General features: G+C 44.3%; 2 long non-coding RNA genes across 3 annotated transcripts; one reads left to right on the top strand and one right to left on the bottom strand.

Annotated features, from left to right (window-relative positions):
* Positions 1-3,602: 3,602 nt before the first annotated feature.
* Positions 3,603-4,588, bottom strand: LOC142496488 (uncharacterized). Its single transcript, XR_012802013.1, has 2 exons — positions 4,418-4,588; positions 3,603-4,053 (listed from the first exon to the last, which is right to left on the bottom strand). It is a non-coding gene; the product is annotated as an uncharacterized LOC142496488 (long non-coding RNA).
* A 2,162-nt stretch (positions 4,589-6,750) lies between these two features.
* Positions 6,751-16,360, top strand: LOC142496487 (uncharacterized). 2 transcript variants are annotated; one of them, XR_012802011.1, is made up of 5 exons: positions 6,751-6,844; positions 9,167-9,356; positions 11,714-11,869; positions 14,264-14,315; positions 16,177-16,360. It is a non-coding gene; the product is annotated as an uncharacterized LOC142496487 (long non-coding RNA). The 2 variants fall into 2 exon arrangements; XR_012802012.1 differs by lacking the exon at positions 16,177-16,360 and adding an exon at positions 16,118-16,174.
* Positions 16,361-17,222: the final 862 nt, after the last annotated feature.

The following is a 17,222-nucleotide window of genomic DNA, read 5'->3' as shown; positions in this document are numbered from 1 at the left end:
GTGTGTTATATGTGTGTGTGTGTGTGTGTGTGTGCATATATGCAGGGTGACCAGATTTGTCCTGGCAAAACACGCATGTGCGAAGAGCACTCGCTGACCACACACGTAATTGGCACTTACCGACTGCTCATACGCATTTGCGGTCAGCACTTGCCGACCGCGCATTCGCAATCAGCGTTTGCCGGTCGCTCATGCGCATGCGCGATTGGTGCTTGCCGGTTGCGCATGAGCAATCTGAAAACGCTGATCACGCATGAGGTCACCCTACTTATATGTATAGCATGCAATGTGTGTGCATATAGTGTGCATGTGTTTATATAGTGTTTCTTCATGCATACTGCGTACATCTGATGTGTGTATTTGGTCTGTTAGTGTGTGTTATGTGTTTCTGAAGTGAGTATGTATGTATATGGTATGTGTATTTATTGTGCCTTTGCATGTGCAGGAGCTTGCCTGTTACATGGTGTGCACATGTGTAGGATGCGTGTAGCGTGCATCTATGTTTGGTGTGTGGGCTGCCTGGTTCCTGGGTCAGTTTGTTGTCTTCCTCCCCACGGGTTACAATTTGCCAGCCAGACCCTGAGTGACCCGGTAGATTTGTGGACCAATCCGAGGGTTATCAACTCCAGTCCTCAAGACCCCCCAAACAGGTCAGGTTTTCAGGAAATCCCTGCTTCAGCACAGGTGGCTCAATCAGTGGCTTAGTTGAATTTTGACTACCCCTTATCTCCTCTCCGGTGCACCATGACTGCCTCCTGGAAACACTCTTTACCCCGTGTCTGCGGCCATCTTGTGGATATATAGAATATATATTGATTGTTGTTGTTTTTTTGTAGATACTCTGAACTGGGGGATCTTCTGGAGCTCAAGCGGGTCATCTCTACCTCTGTGGTTCTGAGATACTTACTAGTTTAGTTGCTGGTGTTTCCGCTCCCTTTGGGGAAATCAAAATGGCCGCTAACACTTTCGGATCCCATGGGCCAATAGGAAGCCGCAGCATCATCTTCTAAATATCAATTGCAGGAACACTAAACGGGTAAGTATTTTGAGAAGCGGGGAGTCCCTGAAGCCAGAAAAATCCGCTGATCAGTAACCCGAAGGGACCCCTTCCCCTCAAGGGACCCCTTCCCCTCAGTTATTGCTGCTTTAAGGGGATTCAACACTTCCCTGTCACAGGGGCTGGCCGCACATTTAATATGCCACCACTTTCCAGAGTCACACACCCAGTGTCTTGTATGCTGTTAGTACACAGAGCTGTATACCTGTAGACTGTACTGTACCTGGTCACAACCATGGAAATAAAAACACAGACAAACATACACTCTGATAAGTGGGGCTGCACTTTTAGGCGAACAGATGGGAACAGTCTTCCACAGCCAAAGATGCTCCCCCTCCGCCCTCCAGTCCCTTTCTGTTTGTTTTTCTCCGGAAAAACCAGCCACGACACGAAATTACCTTGTTGCAGAATTCTCCCCCTGGGATTTGGCTGCAGTCCAAGTACCGCTGACAGCAGCTGGGTGCTTGCCAGAGGTTATCGTCCTCTGGGCATCGCCACTTCTTTCCCGGCGTTAGAAGCGCTGCTTGCCTGCAACATTATTCCGCAGTGAATTTTACACTGCCAGTCTCTCTGTGTGTTATCCATTCACTGCACAGCGGCGCAGGGAGAGCCAGGGCTGGCTATCTGCGGAGGCTCAGGGTTCATCAGGCCTGGATAAATACATCATTCGGCTCGCGGAAGCGTTTCAAGCGGGCAATCCCTGGTAGCTGCGATCTATACCACAGTTTGTAAAGAATGTTACAATCGAAGTGGCTGCTATTAACAAATGTAACCGTGCTAAAAGCAAAGATCTGGCTGGTTATGTTACTTTGGCAAGGAAGCCCGATTTCTTTTTTTCTTCGGGGGCCACTGAATGAAGGAGTGTTGGGGGAATCCAATGTTTTCTCTACTCCAGGGGTGCGCAAACTGGGGGCAACGAGATTTTTATTGGGGTGTGGGGGCATGGCGGTTACAGAGGCCCCGCGCTCTTCCCCAAGCATTTAAAAGAAAGGTCGGGCGACCGCGCGAGGCCTCTGTAACTCACTTACCTTGGTTCGGCCAGCGTCAAATGGCGCTGCAGGGTCATATGATGCAGACACAAAGGTAAGGGGGATGCGAGCACTGGGGGAGAGCAGGCAGGGGGTTGCAGCACCAAAAGTTTACGCACCCTTGCTCTACCCCAATACCGCCCTGCCCTTATCAACCGCAAAGGAGAGAGGAGTAAGGGGGGGCTCTGCCTGTGCAAACTCCTGATAAACGCACGGCAAAATCAGACAAAAGGGAACAGCCAGAGAAAAGCAAACCCCTCCTAAATCTCAGCTTATCGTGTCTCCAAACTGACTTAAAAAATGACTTATAGGGGTCATATTTACAAAAAGGCATCAGACGTGACCCCTTAGACATGTCACTGCTATTTAGGTTAAAGACGGGGACCTTGTGGCAGTTGAGGAGTTACAACCACTTATAATTCAACTACACAGAAGGATTGCGCTCCTCCACCAGTACTCTCATGCGTGGAGCTTTGTCTATCACGTCCGTCCCTCCCTCCCTGCGAGGGGATTTCTGCTCGCCAGCAGTTTCTCAGATTTAACCATTGTAAGGGAAGCTGCTATAGGAACATATGTTTTATTGATGGGGGGGCGATTTGAATTTTCGCTTCTCATTACAGCGTCTGTGGGAACAATCGCCTTTTCCCTCAATGATTTGCTCGGCGCCTGTTTTTAGCACGGGGGACGCTGCTCGGATATTGCGTTTCCTTTTCACCTACCGTTTTTACGGCAATTATCTGCTGCCGCGGGGCCGTTGAACAGCGATGCGTCACGGGCCCTTGTGGTCGCAAAGGGTTAATACGACAGTATATATTAAGGGACTCTGCTACCAACCTCTGGTTAATAAAATAAGATAGGAGGCTCAAGGGAAATGTGAGGTAGTGCTTTGTCGTGGAAAGGATGGTGGAGCCGTGGAACAGGCTCCCAGCAGAGGCGGTAGAGCGGGGGTCTCTAACTTATTTCATGAGAGGCCTGATTAGATTACATAGATTTCATTCGGGACATACATTTTTAAAATACGCATATAAAACATAGCGGCTGGGTGTCACGTCAGCATTAAATTCACTGTCCCCCCTCTCTCTCCTTCACTCCCCCATTCTCTCTCACTTCCCTGCCTTCTATTTCTCTCCCCATGTCACACACGCTTATCCCCCCCCCCCCCCCCCTCACACGCAGGGAGCCATCTGCGGTGAAGCTGGGATATCCTGAAATCCTGACCTGTTGGTGGCCCTTGAGGACTGGAGAGGTACCCCTAGGAGTGGAGGCTTTATGATCTGCATACCCCATTGCAGACATGAGATATGGGAACAGTATATAAAGGTGCAATCAGCAGCAACTTCAAAGCACAACTTCAAAATCAGTCAAGAGAGTTATTCCTCCTGAACACGACCCTTTGTCAGCACTTGTGCTGCACTCTTCTCTGCTGAAGACTGATTAATTTTTTGGTTTTCCTGACATGTTTATTTGTTTGTTGACATTACAAAAAAAAAAAGAAAAAGAAATAAGACAGCTGAAGGTTCTTTTGAAAGTGTTATTTTATCCTGCAATTGTCAGCCAGGTGAAAAGAGAAAGGGGGGAAAGAAAAAGGGGATTTATAATCTTAGCGCGCGGAATCCAGCCATCTTTAGGGTTTTCAGACGGGACGGAAACGCATAGGATTCGAAGTGGGGTGGCTTTGTGTTAACCCTTTCAGGGCACGGACCGTTGCAGCATCGTGCGCGCGAGATCACTAGTACGTGGCATCGGGAACGGGCGCAGGAAGTCTGTTCGGATTGCGTTCATCTGGCTGGGATCGCCCCCAGTATGCGGGCCCTTGTGAGCTCCACTGGACATCATGCCTGCCAGGCGCTGCAATGTGTTCCCGCCAATCTGGTAGCGCAGGGTTAAAACGTAGTATTCCACCCTGGAGGGTTAGAGAGAGCTCAGGAGATGTACTAATGAGACTCAGAATAGCAGGCGAGGTATCCGCTGGGGAATACAGAAAACGTTTATTGTTGAGGGGGGGTAATGTTAACCCCATTGGTGTCGCAGGGGCTTGCTAGACATTCATTTGCAATGCATTAGTAACCCTGCCGGTTTCACAGGGGTTATACAACTTTGCTGCCAAAGTGTAATGATTATTACTTAATTTGTTACCCTGTTGTACCAAAGTATGTTATGCGGGTGCAAAGTTTTGGTGTTATGGGAGGAAATAAGTACCGCAAATCCTATTTATCATTGTCAAACACACACATGTAAGTTAGGTCAGGCACACATCACTATCACGCATGTATAATTCGTAGGGGTAGATCCTCAAAAGTCTGATAACTCTGGGCTACGAACGTGATGTTACCTCAATATGTGCTGTTCGTTAGTTTCCCTGGGGTTTAATGGGTATCCTCAATGCTAAATATATGCAAAAACACGGCTGCTAGCGATCTCATTAGCATATGCTTAACGCCATGTGAAGTTAGGCCGGGTCCCCGCTGCAGTGCTGCGCTGAGAGAAACTCCTGCTCCCAAGAAAATTGAGAGCAGGAGTCGCAATGGAGTGCTAGGCCATGCCCACCGGCGGTTCAGCCAATGAGGGCGAACCTGCCGGATGATATCACGGCCGCACCCCCGTCATGCCCCCCCCCCTGTCTTTCCCCCTGCAGCTCTATGCAGACCAGGGAACTCGGCTGCACGCGCTGTCTGCCTCGCAGATGCGCGTGCAGCGCAGGCAGCGGGGCCGCAGCCTTAGCCCTGCCTTGTGTTATCTTCAAATAACCTGGCGTTAAACCTGTCTTACCCAAAAGGTGACGTTACTCTCATCCACACCCAGAATAGGTGTTCAATTAAAGTATAAAGAGAGAGGACAACAGAGGAAGTGATCCCTGTAAATAACAATACAATAGTTCAATCAAACCTAACTGCGGTGTTACACTCAGCCAGACCCTGTAAAATACCTATTTCCGGGTCTGGATGTGAGTAACGCCACCTTTAGCTCTGACCTTACGTTAATCCCTGCGGTAACTATACCGGAGCTCTGAGAATATGCGGTGTTAGAGGGAACACCTCTTTGGCATATTATTAGCACTAACGTCCGTTATGGTCGTTACAGCTGAAATCAGCACAATGTATCGTTACTGAGCTTTAAAGACCCCCGTTAACTGAAGTTAACATCTCGTTAAGTCATTAACGGAGCTCTGTGGTTCTACCCCAATGTGAATTGGTTGTATATCAACGAAAAAATGTGCACAGTAATATTTTTTTTTTTCGAAACGCCAAATAGACAGAGAGAATAGCAACCCAATAAATATTCCACTAAGTCAAATATTAAATCATACCAGTGGAGGTTTTGGGATTCCCAAACCTTTTATGATTTTGCTTGTGCTCCCATGATACAAAATGGGAGTTCCCAAAAACCAAACTATTGCAAAAGGAGACCCAGATGAAATCGTTTGGCATCCACAGGGTTAAAATGGAGTACAATGAGTCTTCCATACCTCTCCGCTTGTATATATAACATCAAATCGTAAACAAGTGGCAGATAAAAGAAATAAAGTGTTATCGAGTTTGATCCACGCTAAGCTCTTCGGTATATAATCCCTTGATAATTATCCCCGATTAAGTCAGCGCTTAATTATGTTTACTCGGAAACTGGGCTGAATACAGAAGAGGCACCTACTATCGATATGTGTACTCACACCCAGATAAGGAGCCCAAACAGGTTTGTCTGAGCAGCAGGTGTTACAGTTCATGGGTGTTTGAGGTTACTTTTATGTATAATAGCATGTAGCAGGGCATAAAACAACAACCTTTGTAAAGGATTTAACAATGTGATTGGCTTCCTTAAACAAATATAAACGTGCTAACAGTCAATATGTGTCTCCTTTTCTTTATAATTCATTACTAAATGCATTTCTTATGGGCCTCATAATGGGGGTGGGTTTGTTAATCAAGTGTTTTATTTACTCTTAGCCCACCCTGTCCTTATCAGAGAGCCAATAATGATAAAAGGGAGATAGGGAGCTTTGCCTGTGCAAACTCTTACTGAACACACAGTGACATCAGACAAAAGGGAGCAGCCAGAGGAAATCAAACGCCTCCGAAGTCCCGGCTCACCATGTTTACATAGTACACTTTGGACATCACTGCGAATTAACCTTTAACTATGTGGGTACCGTAGAGTGATCAGGGATTGTCACTGCGATGACCCATATGACATTCAGTGCCATTTTGGCTCATTTTAAAGGGTGATAGCAATCATAAGCGGTGTAGGCTCTTTAAGGACCCTAAGTAGGCACGGGGCTTCATGGCAGAGAAGTGGTTAACATTACAGTCGGGTTACAGAGTGATACAGTATCCAGAACACAAGACTCCTACCCTCAACAGCATAAACAGCCTCCTGCTCAGGGGAGTCACATCTCTTAATTAATTTAATTAACAATTCATTAACCCCCCTCCCCCCCGCCTTCCACATTCCCCGCTTACCCATAATTGCAGGTATATTAACATCATAAAATCGAGCAATGGCGAATCAATTAACAACCGCATAATGGCGAGGTATACAATAATGTGCAGAAATACATTCTCTCAGAAGCTAATAATTAAACGTGAATAGGTAGACACCTTGCATCTGTTTGCATCCCCGCTGAAAAATGTTTCCTCATATTCAGCTCCAAACATTTAATTCCAATGTTACGTGGATTGGCCCGTACAAATATATACAGTTCCAGATTCAGAAGTCCCTCTGGAAATCCCTGCTGCCTGGGATAGAGCAAGATGGCGGAAAGAAGGTGAAGCTTGAAAAAAAAAAGAATGAATTAATAACACACAGGGTTCGCTGTTCATGTTGTAACGAGCCATTTATTGCTTTTCATTTTTTCAAAAACAATTTACTTCGCTGAGTTTGCGATTTCACTGGCATCCGCGGTTACCTTTGCAACCTCCGTTCTCAATGACTGTGAATGGCAGAGGCCATTTTAAGTTCCCCCAGAGTAGAGGTGGGCGAATATTTGGGGGCGATCTTGGATCTGCAGCGGATCGTCCGGTTCCTCTGGCCCGCGGATTTCAGTGGATCAATCTCAAAAAAGGCGATTTGTGTTTGGCGGATCTTCTTCTTATTACCGGTATTATTATTATTATTATTATTACCAATACACTCCGCGGATTCAGCAATCCGTTGGCGTATTCTTAAGAATCGGATTGCTGATTCCGCGGATTGCATTCTACAAATCTGTCCACGGGTTGTATCCAATGGCGGATTTTGATGATCCCGGGCGGATTAAAACCCGACCAAATCCGTCCGCGGATTTTACACCGCGAAACGGATTTGGGGTTCAAAATGCGAGACAATCCGGGAAACAGATTTAGGCAGATTCTCCAATCTCTACCCGAGAGGCAACTACTGTATCATCATCAGAATGTAACTGCAGCCTCCTCTGTCCTTCCCCGGGTGGACATTCCAGAGAGCACCTATACAGTATGAGTGAGATTGACAGCAAGTCAGAGACACTCACTAAGTATGAGTGGGAATTAACAAGCCGTTGTCATGTTTTTGCCAGAACCCGTAAAACCTTTTTTTTGGGGTCATTTTACCCAGGCAGTTATATTTTTTTATCGCACAGTATATACAGCCAGAGCTGCAGTGTATATGAATAAAATTACTAGAATGCTATTTCATTATCTAAATGATATCAGCTCCCTGACTTTTACACGCAGCTAATTAATATCGCTGATTTACACCTGTACAAAGTGCAGGTGTAATACAGGGAACTACGTGTAATAGAAGACCCTAAAAATGCTTCATAAAAGGCAAACAACTGGCGATCGTAAGACATTAGCATACAAAGTCACCTCGTCGTGGGGAGCACGCACCGGTGTGTCATCGGGATGGGAAAATGTGTACAAATTGCTTATTCAGATATAATGCACGCAAGGCTTGTATTATTACTACCATTCTTTACCGTAATAAAGGTTTGCATTCATTTATGTGCTGGGAAAGCCTTATAAATTAATAGTGTGCTCTTTTCAGTAGTAGAATGAAGGGAAACATTTAAATCGCTGCCATTAACTTGAAAGAACCATGGGTTTAGATCCTCAGAAGGTCACTAAACAAGGGCAAATAACGTTCCCTTACCTAATTATGTTACGGACGTTATTTTTCCTTCATTTAACGGGGATCCTAAACATATGCATAAATAAAGACTGTTAGCAAAACCACCCTTGCTCCGTTACCTGCGTTTTCCAATACTCGGCGTATGTGCATTGGTCAAACATTAAGGCGCGTTATTAAGGCAGCGCTATTTACAGAGATTTTCGTGTGCGTTACCTAAAGCTTATTCAAATCTTGGTATAATATTGAGAAATGGATCATTTTTACACTTATTACATTTTTCACTTAATTATATGGTACTGAATATAATGTAATAATGGCTGTATAAAGTATGAGTGGGAGAAAGAAATAGGTGCACTTACTGGATTTATGCAACTGTCTCAGGTGCACAGCGAACATCCCCCGCTGAGGAGACCTACAATATAAAGAGGTCCCCAACTCCAGTCCTCAAGGACCGCTAACCGTGCAGGATTTAAGGATAGCCACTCATTAGCACAGGTGGCCCAATCATGTTGACTGAACCACCTGTGCTCTAGCAGGGGTATCCGTAAATCCTGCACTATTAGTGGTCCTTGAGGACTGGAGTTGGGGACCTCTGATATAGGACACATCCTCCTAAAAATAAGGTCAGTGTGTTTGACCGAAACGTTTATCTATGTGGATTAAAATCTCTTTTTTTTGTATGAAGACCTCTGGAGTGCAGGTTCCTTTTAGTTTTAGGAGGGTGTGTTCTATAAAGTATGAGTGTACATATTAATGTATATCCATACATCCCTCAACCATATCAATTAATATTGTTGAGGTATGTATGGATATACATTATTATACACCCACACCTTCTACAGTCATTCTCACAAATATATTACTTTAATCACTAAAAACCATAATATAATTTATTATGTGTTTCAGACATACGTATGATCCCTCATATATATATTTGTATGACGCGTGTAACTTTTTGTAATGAAAGGGTTAAGTCCTGTCCTCTTTATGTTGCTTTTAGGCTATTCCCAGAAATAACTCTGTGATAATCCGGATCTGGATGTGAGTAACGGCAGCTTTTGGAAGGTCCTGAATATCATAGCGTTATTCCCATGTGCCAACGTGAACGGGGGTCTGAGGATCTCAGTTGTTAGGTCAACTGCTCATTACCATATGATTTGCACATGAGTAAGCCTAAGGTCCGTTAAAATGTAAGTATTCTATATTTTTAAGGAAAATTCCAGGACATCATTGTGCTAAGCACCTTTGGGGATATGAGTTACGGATATGGATATGTTAAATTGAGATAACAGAAGGTTAAAAAAATAGTGATTTTCTGAGGATCTAGCTCATATACCTTAAAAATAATGAAGTATTACCCCCTGCTTCCTAAGAGACTTACTTCTAAAGTTGATGCCAATATCCCAGTCCTGTTTAAAGCTCCTAAGTGATTGTAAGCTCTCTCGGGCAGGGATTCCTTTTCCCATCACATGCTTAGAATGTCTATTTTCCTGGTATAGCTGACAGTGTACGCAGTGCTGTACATCTAATTTGGCAGGCGCAATGAGTCCTATGCTCAGAGAGCTTACAATCTAATTTGGTGCCTAAAGCACAGGGAGATAAAGTGACTTACTCAAGGATACAGGGACAAGTTGACAGTGGGATTGAATCCTGACACCCACTTCAAATGCAGCGTTTTTCCGTCCCCAGCCTTCTGCTTGTGTATTTTGTGCACTGTTTGTATTATAACACTGTATACTAATATCTATTTTGGTACATTGTCGTGCGATGTCAATCAAAATGTAAAATGATACAGCGCAAAAAGCAGCAGACATTGAACCTGAACCAGAACTGTAGGATGTGCGGCCAAAGCCAGACCCCTACTCATTAATATGCTGGAGCATACCCCATCCCAGACGGCTACCAAGGGTCGCAGGGCGCAAGCGATGGCTGAGACAGCTCTCTGTCAAATAGGTCGGCCAGCTGTGGAGTCAGGATTCATGACCCGGGTAGTGTTCCATAGTACAGATGGTGGCAGCCCCCAGTTCCACTGAATAGCACCCTTCAGAGCTGCTGTGCAAAGGAACGTGTTAACTCCGGGGATCAGGTCAATGCTGCGACCTCATCTCCAGTAAAGACGCTTTCGGAGCTGGAAGGATTCCATGCAGCGGGACATCCTTTCCATGCAAGCGGTCAAAGTGCTATTGAAGAAAAAAAAAAAGCAGTGGAACTTAGCACCATCCTTTTAAACCATATGAGACTCCCCACTTGCAAAAAGTTTCTGGCAGCAAAGGGGTTAAGCAAGGAAGCAGAAGTCTTTGGACACTATATATAGGTTTATTATAATATGGTAGTGTCCGATGAGAAGAGGGCGGGAGAGACCCATTTTAAACCGGATCCTTTACTGTGTGGATGTGGAAATAAGAAAGCAGTAGTACTTGATTGCTATAGCTTAGTCCAAGGGCGGCCAACTCCAGTCATCAAAGGCCACCAACAGGTCAAGTTTAAAGGATGTATTGTACCTTGAGAATGGGAGTTGCTCAGCCCTGGCTAACGACCTGTTGTCCGGACAGGCCGTGCTCTTTCACAATCTAATTCAGAGAATTATTGTTGCAGGGCTCCTTCAAGTTGCGATTGCTGCAATATTGGAATCGCTGAAGCATTATTTCCAAATTAACTCTAAGTAGAGAGCAATGTGTTGCTGCTGACCCCTCTGGAAGTGAAGGGGTTAATAGTGCTCACCACCATTTATAGCTGCTAACCCCTTACTTCCAACACCTGATGTTCTTTAACCACTGTACAAAGTCACTAGCACACAGACGTTATATAAGTAACTACATGTAATAAGAACTTGATTTCATATAGCGCTTTTCTCCCAATGGGACTCAAAGCGCCTCACAATTACAGTATATCGCGCGATACGCAGCACATAGGAATTTTACACACACCATCCCTGCCCTGCGGAGCTTACAATCTATGAGTTTGGTGCCTGAGGCACAGGGAGATAAAGTGACTTGCCCAAGGTCACAAGGAGCTGACACCGGGAATTGAACCAGGTTCCTCAGTGTCGTTACTCCCTGTGCCACTCTTTCTCCTAAAGCCTATACAGTATATGTTATTTTTTTTGCATCTAGGAGTGCTAGAAGAAGCTTTATGCTTGGTACTCTGTACTGCTGTGCACTGCGGAATGTTACGTTGCAGGGAAGCTGGGGTCACTGCAGGCATGAGCTAGCACTGTAACTATGTGAACCATCTGCAAAGAGTGTTCTCACAGAGGATCTTGTGTGCATCCTGAAGCCTTCGGGGACCCTGTGTCCCACTGCTGTCCCATCTACCTCCTGCAAAGTGTGTATATGTAACTGTATATATATATGTCTTCCACTGAGCCACTAATAGCCACCTCTGCGGAAGCAGGGATATCCTAAAAACATGACCTGTTGGTAGGGTTGCCAGGTTGCTTCTTCAAAAATACTGGACACAATGGTGAAAGATGTGACACGCTCGAGACACACACACACACCCCTCTCTGCTCCATGCTGTTTCCTCCTCTCCTTTGCCCCACCCCCAGGCTCCTGACCCTGCCTCCTAGTTGACAGCATTACCAGGCAGCGGCTAATTAGGATGGAGGAAGCTGCCCAGCCCCCCAGCTACAGCCCGGCTCTCTCCCTGCTCGAGGAAATCCCGTGCCCCCCCCCAAGCCAGTCAGGTCACTAAATCCAGACAGGTAATAGCAGTGACATGCATGTGCAGTATTACCTCTATTTTTTACTGGACACGGTGCCAAATACAGGACAGTCCAGTTCAGTACCGGACACCTGGCAACCCTACCTGTTGGCCCTGGGGGACTGGAGTTGCCCACCCCTCGGATAAAGGGACAGCCATACAGCCAGTAACAAAAATATGAATGAAAAGACTTTAGAAATGAAGTTCTAATTATTCTCAGGAAATGTTACTTATTTGTGTTACTTGGAGGTAACAATGTTTATTGAAATTGTTATCAGATATTTTGTTATCCCCCAATGTTGGCTGTTTGGCTGGGGGTGGTGGCATTAAAATGTTTTCCTGAAAAGAAGTACACATAAAAGATAATTGGGTGAAGATTAGATTAAGATTGTGGCAAATACAAGGAAAACATAAATATTTCATAAAAGATTGAAACCTATTTGTTCTTGTCTGTTAAGTGCCATCCATAAACATCTTTTAATGTGAGAAGGAGCGGCTCAGTGAGTAAAGACACTGACTGGCACTGAGTTTGAAGCACTGGTTCAATTCCCAGTGTCGGCTCCTTGTGACCTTGGGCAAGTCACTTTATCTCCCTGTGCCTTGGGCACCAAAAACATAGATTGTAAGCTTTACGGGGCAGGGACTATCTGCAAAATGTCTCTGTAAAGCGCTGCGTAAAACTAGCAGCGCTATACAAGAACATGCTGTTATTATTATTAAAGGTGCAATCCCTGTTAGGTTGCAAGGAAACATTTTGAAAACGTATTGCCATTCTCTTTCCTTAAACAAATGTAACCGTACTTAAAAGCGCAATCCAAGCCGTTTTTAATCTTCTTAATTTTTTTTTGCATAGGGTTGAAGCAGGGAGCCTCCCGAGCTGAACCCCATTAATCTCAGCTTCGGGGACCCCTGCTTCCCAAGATACAGTTTGTAGGAGGTGCCCGTATCTCGACAAAGTTTAAAGCTCCCGCGTCACGTGGATTGCCTCTTTAAAGCAGACATTTAGTTTCTTTGGAAATGAAGAAGAGAGGAGGGAAGGGCGTGTGCTTGTCAATCAACTTTTTAGTCAGCCTCTGATGAAACCAGTCCCTGTTACAGGGCATGTGCAGAGTTACTTACTCGCCCTCTAATCTAAAAGGGACCCTACAGTATGTGTGATACTTTATTTAACCCGTTCCCTGACAGAAGACGCATGGAATACATTGTGGTTAGGGTCCTATTTTCCAGATGAAACTGAGGATGTTTGTAACAGTTCTAAGTCCATTGTACACCCTTAAAGGAGCGCTGTTAGTCACTTTGCCACGAGCATGAAAAAAAGAGTTATTCTGTTGAGAACCCTTATTTTCTTAATCTTTAGATTCTGAGTTTACCATGGTAACCCTAAGGCTGCGGGCAGGCAGGGAGAAGGCGCGCTGGTGCTCGTGCACTGCGTACTGCTCGGCAGGGCGATTCGTGGCCGGCTGGGTGCGCGCGGGGGGCGTGTCAGGGGGCGCGGCCAAGACGTCACAGTGCTGCTCACGTGACGCGCGAGCGAGTGGCAGATTCAAATTTGCGTGCTTGGCAAGCAGGTAAGCGCCGAGCATGCTCTGGCGCTTGCTCACGCTGGCCACACACATTGCTGCAATGTGTTTCATCGCGGCCAGCATGAGCGTGCCCGCCCGCTCAGCGTCACCCTGGACAAGGCCTTAGACTGCGCTGAGCTCTGGGAGAGCTCCATTTTAACTTTCCGAAATGTAAAATTTCAAACGCCTATATTTCCTGCCCGGAATATCAGATTTAAAAAATAAAAACAACTTTGGAAAGGGTAAGAAGAGCTTTCTAATAGTACATTTTAAAAAAGATGGGGTTTGCTATACAGATTTTATTGAACAAAGCGTTTCCTATGTGCAGAAATTACAGCATATAGTGTTTCTTTTATGGAGTTAACTATAGGAGTTGGCTATATATATATATAAATAAATAAAAAGATTTACTGTATATACAATCCTCCCATTGATTTACTTTATACAGAGGTCACTGTTGCATACAGAATTTAACATTCAACGTTCATTTTAATTTCCCATCCAACGCAGCTGTAATTATAACATATGTCATATATTCCACATTGCCATGTTGTTCTTATAAGAAATGCCCACATTATCCTGACATTAAGAAGTTAATGCATTAGGCTTCAACTTCATCAGGAAAGTTAGGCAAATACCTTCTGCAACAAATACAGATCCCCAAAGGATGTAAAATTGGGAGTAATTTAAAAACACTTTATTACAACATACTTCAGTTATGTTTTAGCTTTGCTGTGTATTTGAGAAGCAAACGTACCCACTGCTTTTCTCCTATTAAGTCCCATCTAATTGAATCTAATTTCTTAAATGTACTTTTTGTGTTGTTATTTCAGCCACGCAGCTGTACTGTATTATACTGTAGATCTGATATAAAGGAACACACAGGTGAGGTCTGGGAATATGAAGTCCTTAATATTCTGTCTCATAGTATAAGTGCATCTAATTAAATTACGTTTCTTAGGAGTATTTTATAGTAACCAGGCAATTTTATTATACTGTCAATGTACTGATGTAAAAGTGAAAAGGTGTTAACTGAAGCCTGCTTTTATGCAGTCACTTACATTCCTTTCAAATATATTTAAAAAATACAATTACGGTTATTTTCTTTCCATTTCTTAAATATTGTTTTTCTGTGCTTTTTTTTTCACCTGTTGGAAATAATCTTTTTTTTTTTGGTTGTTTTAAATGATATCTGGTTCTTTATCATAATTCCAGATAAAAGGTTGATGGCTTCAATAGGGTTGGGAAAAAATGCATAGGAATTAACAATCTTAAAATCATGCAGTAATATTTTGTTGTAATTTTTTATCATAAGATCTGTTACTTCAATCTGATAGGTTGTCTCAATTAAGCGTGTATATAATAAAAGAAACGGTTGCAGTGACTCACTCCATTATTATTGCGTGTGGTTCATTGCATTAAAGCCAGACTGTTAGCCAAAAGGTTAACGCTCAGAATAAAATAACTCACAGGGACATAGAGTGTGATACATCCCAGTATAATACGGGTGTTATGTAACTCATCCTAAGCGGCAAACACACACAGCCCCTGTAAGCTCAGCACACAAACTCACCACACCATGTATATTTGTGTCAACAAGTAGCCATGAGCCCTCGAGGACTGGAGGGACTAGGCTCCCCTACCTGTGGGTGTGGGCTGCCTCCCTCCTGGCCTCTCCCCCCTTTCTGGCTGCAGGGGTGGCGTGGTGGGGGGAGGAGCAAGGGAGGGCGTAGATAGACAGTGGAAGGGGTGCAGGGTGACGCTTCCCTTTTTTTTGTGTGAATACTGTTAAATATGTTGGTTGTACTTGTTGTTGTTGTTGTTGTAAATAAAGAAAAGAAAGAATAAATGATAATGAAAATAATTTTTTTTTAAAACGAATAAAAGAGATGGAGGAATAGGAGAGAAAAGGACCGAAGTTCCTTGAAGGAGGGGACTTAAATTCCATTTATGTTACCCTACGGGGCAGCGGTGGATTTCCAAATTTGCCGCCCCTAAGCACTTGCCTGTGTCCGCCGCCTCCTTGGTGTCGCCCTCCTGCTCCTTTGGAATCCTAGCGTCAAATGATGCCGCAACGTCAACCAACGTGACGTCGTACGGTGGTGTGTTGCCAGGGAAACGCAACGTCATTTGACGTCGCGATGCCATGGCAACGAGATGCCGTGTGACGCGACGGTGGGGGGGTCCGCAGCGTCATTTGATGCTGGGATTCCAAAAGAGCAGGAGGGCGGCAGAAAGGAGGCGGCCGACACAGGCAAGTACCTTCCCATTAGGTCTGATAGGTCTGAGAGCGCGGCTAAATTACAGGGGGGTGTAAATTTTTGCTGGCCACAAAATTTTGCCGCCTAACGTCGTGGCGGCAATGCATTTGTTTTGATGCGACGTTGATGTCGCCGGCACTATAGGCGCAGCCTAATACATTGGCAGGAAGAGCCACGATGAACATTAAACTTAGATTGTAAGATCTTCGGGAAGGGACTCTTTTTCCTATTGTTACTGTATGTCTGAAGCGCTTATTCCTATAATAATATTATATCACATGTATTGTAAAGTGCTATGTATCTGGATGGTGCTACTGAATATATATAGATATGTGAGTACGCGCGTGTGTGTGATATATAATTGCTAGTTTGAGCAAGCTACACCATATCTTTGCATTTACAACTCAAAGATGCTAACGCTGATAGCTTCCCTCTTGCGGTTCCTGCCTTTGTTCATCCGGTCCGGCACCCAATGCGTGTGGAAGGACACGGAGAGAGGCGACACGATCCCTGAGTTCCTGCTGGACGGTGGCTCGGAGGGCTTCTGACTGTATACCACAGAGAGGCGTGTGAGCAGAGCAGCAGAACTTCAGCGTTTGGTGCATGAGTATTACTCATAACATGCTCATTATTCTATGTTGTTTGTGAGTTTTAAATTGTTGGATTCCTTTAAATAGTCATATTAAATGTATATTTTTTACATATTGCACTAGGATCGGGCGCTTTCTTTTTTTCGTTTTTATATATATATATATATATATATATATATATATATATATATATATATATATATATATATATATACTTAGTTAAGTTATTGTGGGTAAAAAAAGTGACAAAAACCCTCCACAGCAAAGCAAATAGCAAATGGAAATATTACTGTATGCTCATTTGCATGTCTTAGCAGGTCTGCAACCCCGCCTTTCACCATTATCACCCAGCACACAGCACTTCCACTGCAGCAAGGGATTCTGGGAAATGACATGCAAATGAGCACACAGTGCCACCTTTGTGCTGGGTGATAGTGGTGAAAGGCGGGGTTGCAGACCTGCTAAGACATGCAAATGAGCATACAGTAATATTTCCATTTGATATATATATACACACATACATATGTCTATACCTTATTAAAGAATAGTACAAACCAGGCAAACTCTCAAGGAATGAAGAGGCTTTCAAATGAAACTCCCAAGTATTCAGTGTGAAATGTATATTTTCCACTCCCTGATCTCTTATCAAACACATAAGGATTCTGTAAAACACACCACACTCCCCAGAAGACGTCAAGTGATCTGAAGCAGGAGGTTACACTCAGATGTTCATATGTTAAAACCCAAAGCTGACAAAGTTTTCCACAAACCCTCGAGCGAACAGATTGCAAATAGAAGCGTTTATGTATCCGCCTGCCGCGGATCTGCAGTTCTGCACCCACTGGGACTGGAGAAAAGATTGAGAGGTTTTAATGCTGCTTTGCATGTGCTTGTTACACTGTAAATAGGAGAAAATAAAGGCAAATCTTTTTACTGCCTGT

The sequence above is a fragment of the Ascaphus truei genome, chromosome 6 (assembly GCF_040206685.1).
Source record: "Ascaphus truei isolate aAscTru1 chromosome 6, aAscTru1.hap1, whole genome shotgun sequence".
In the NCBI taxonomy this organism is placed as follows: Eukaryota; Metazoa; Chordata; class Amphibia; order Anura; family Ascaphidae; genus Ascaphus; species Ascaphus truei.
Note: the sequence above shows the minus strand (reverse complement) of the source record. Positions and strands in the feature narration are given on the sequence as shown.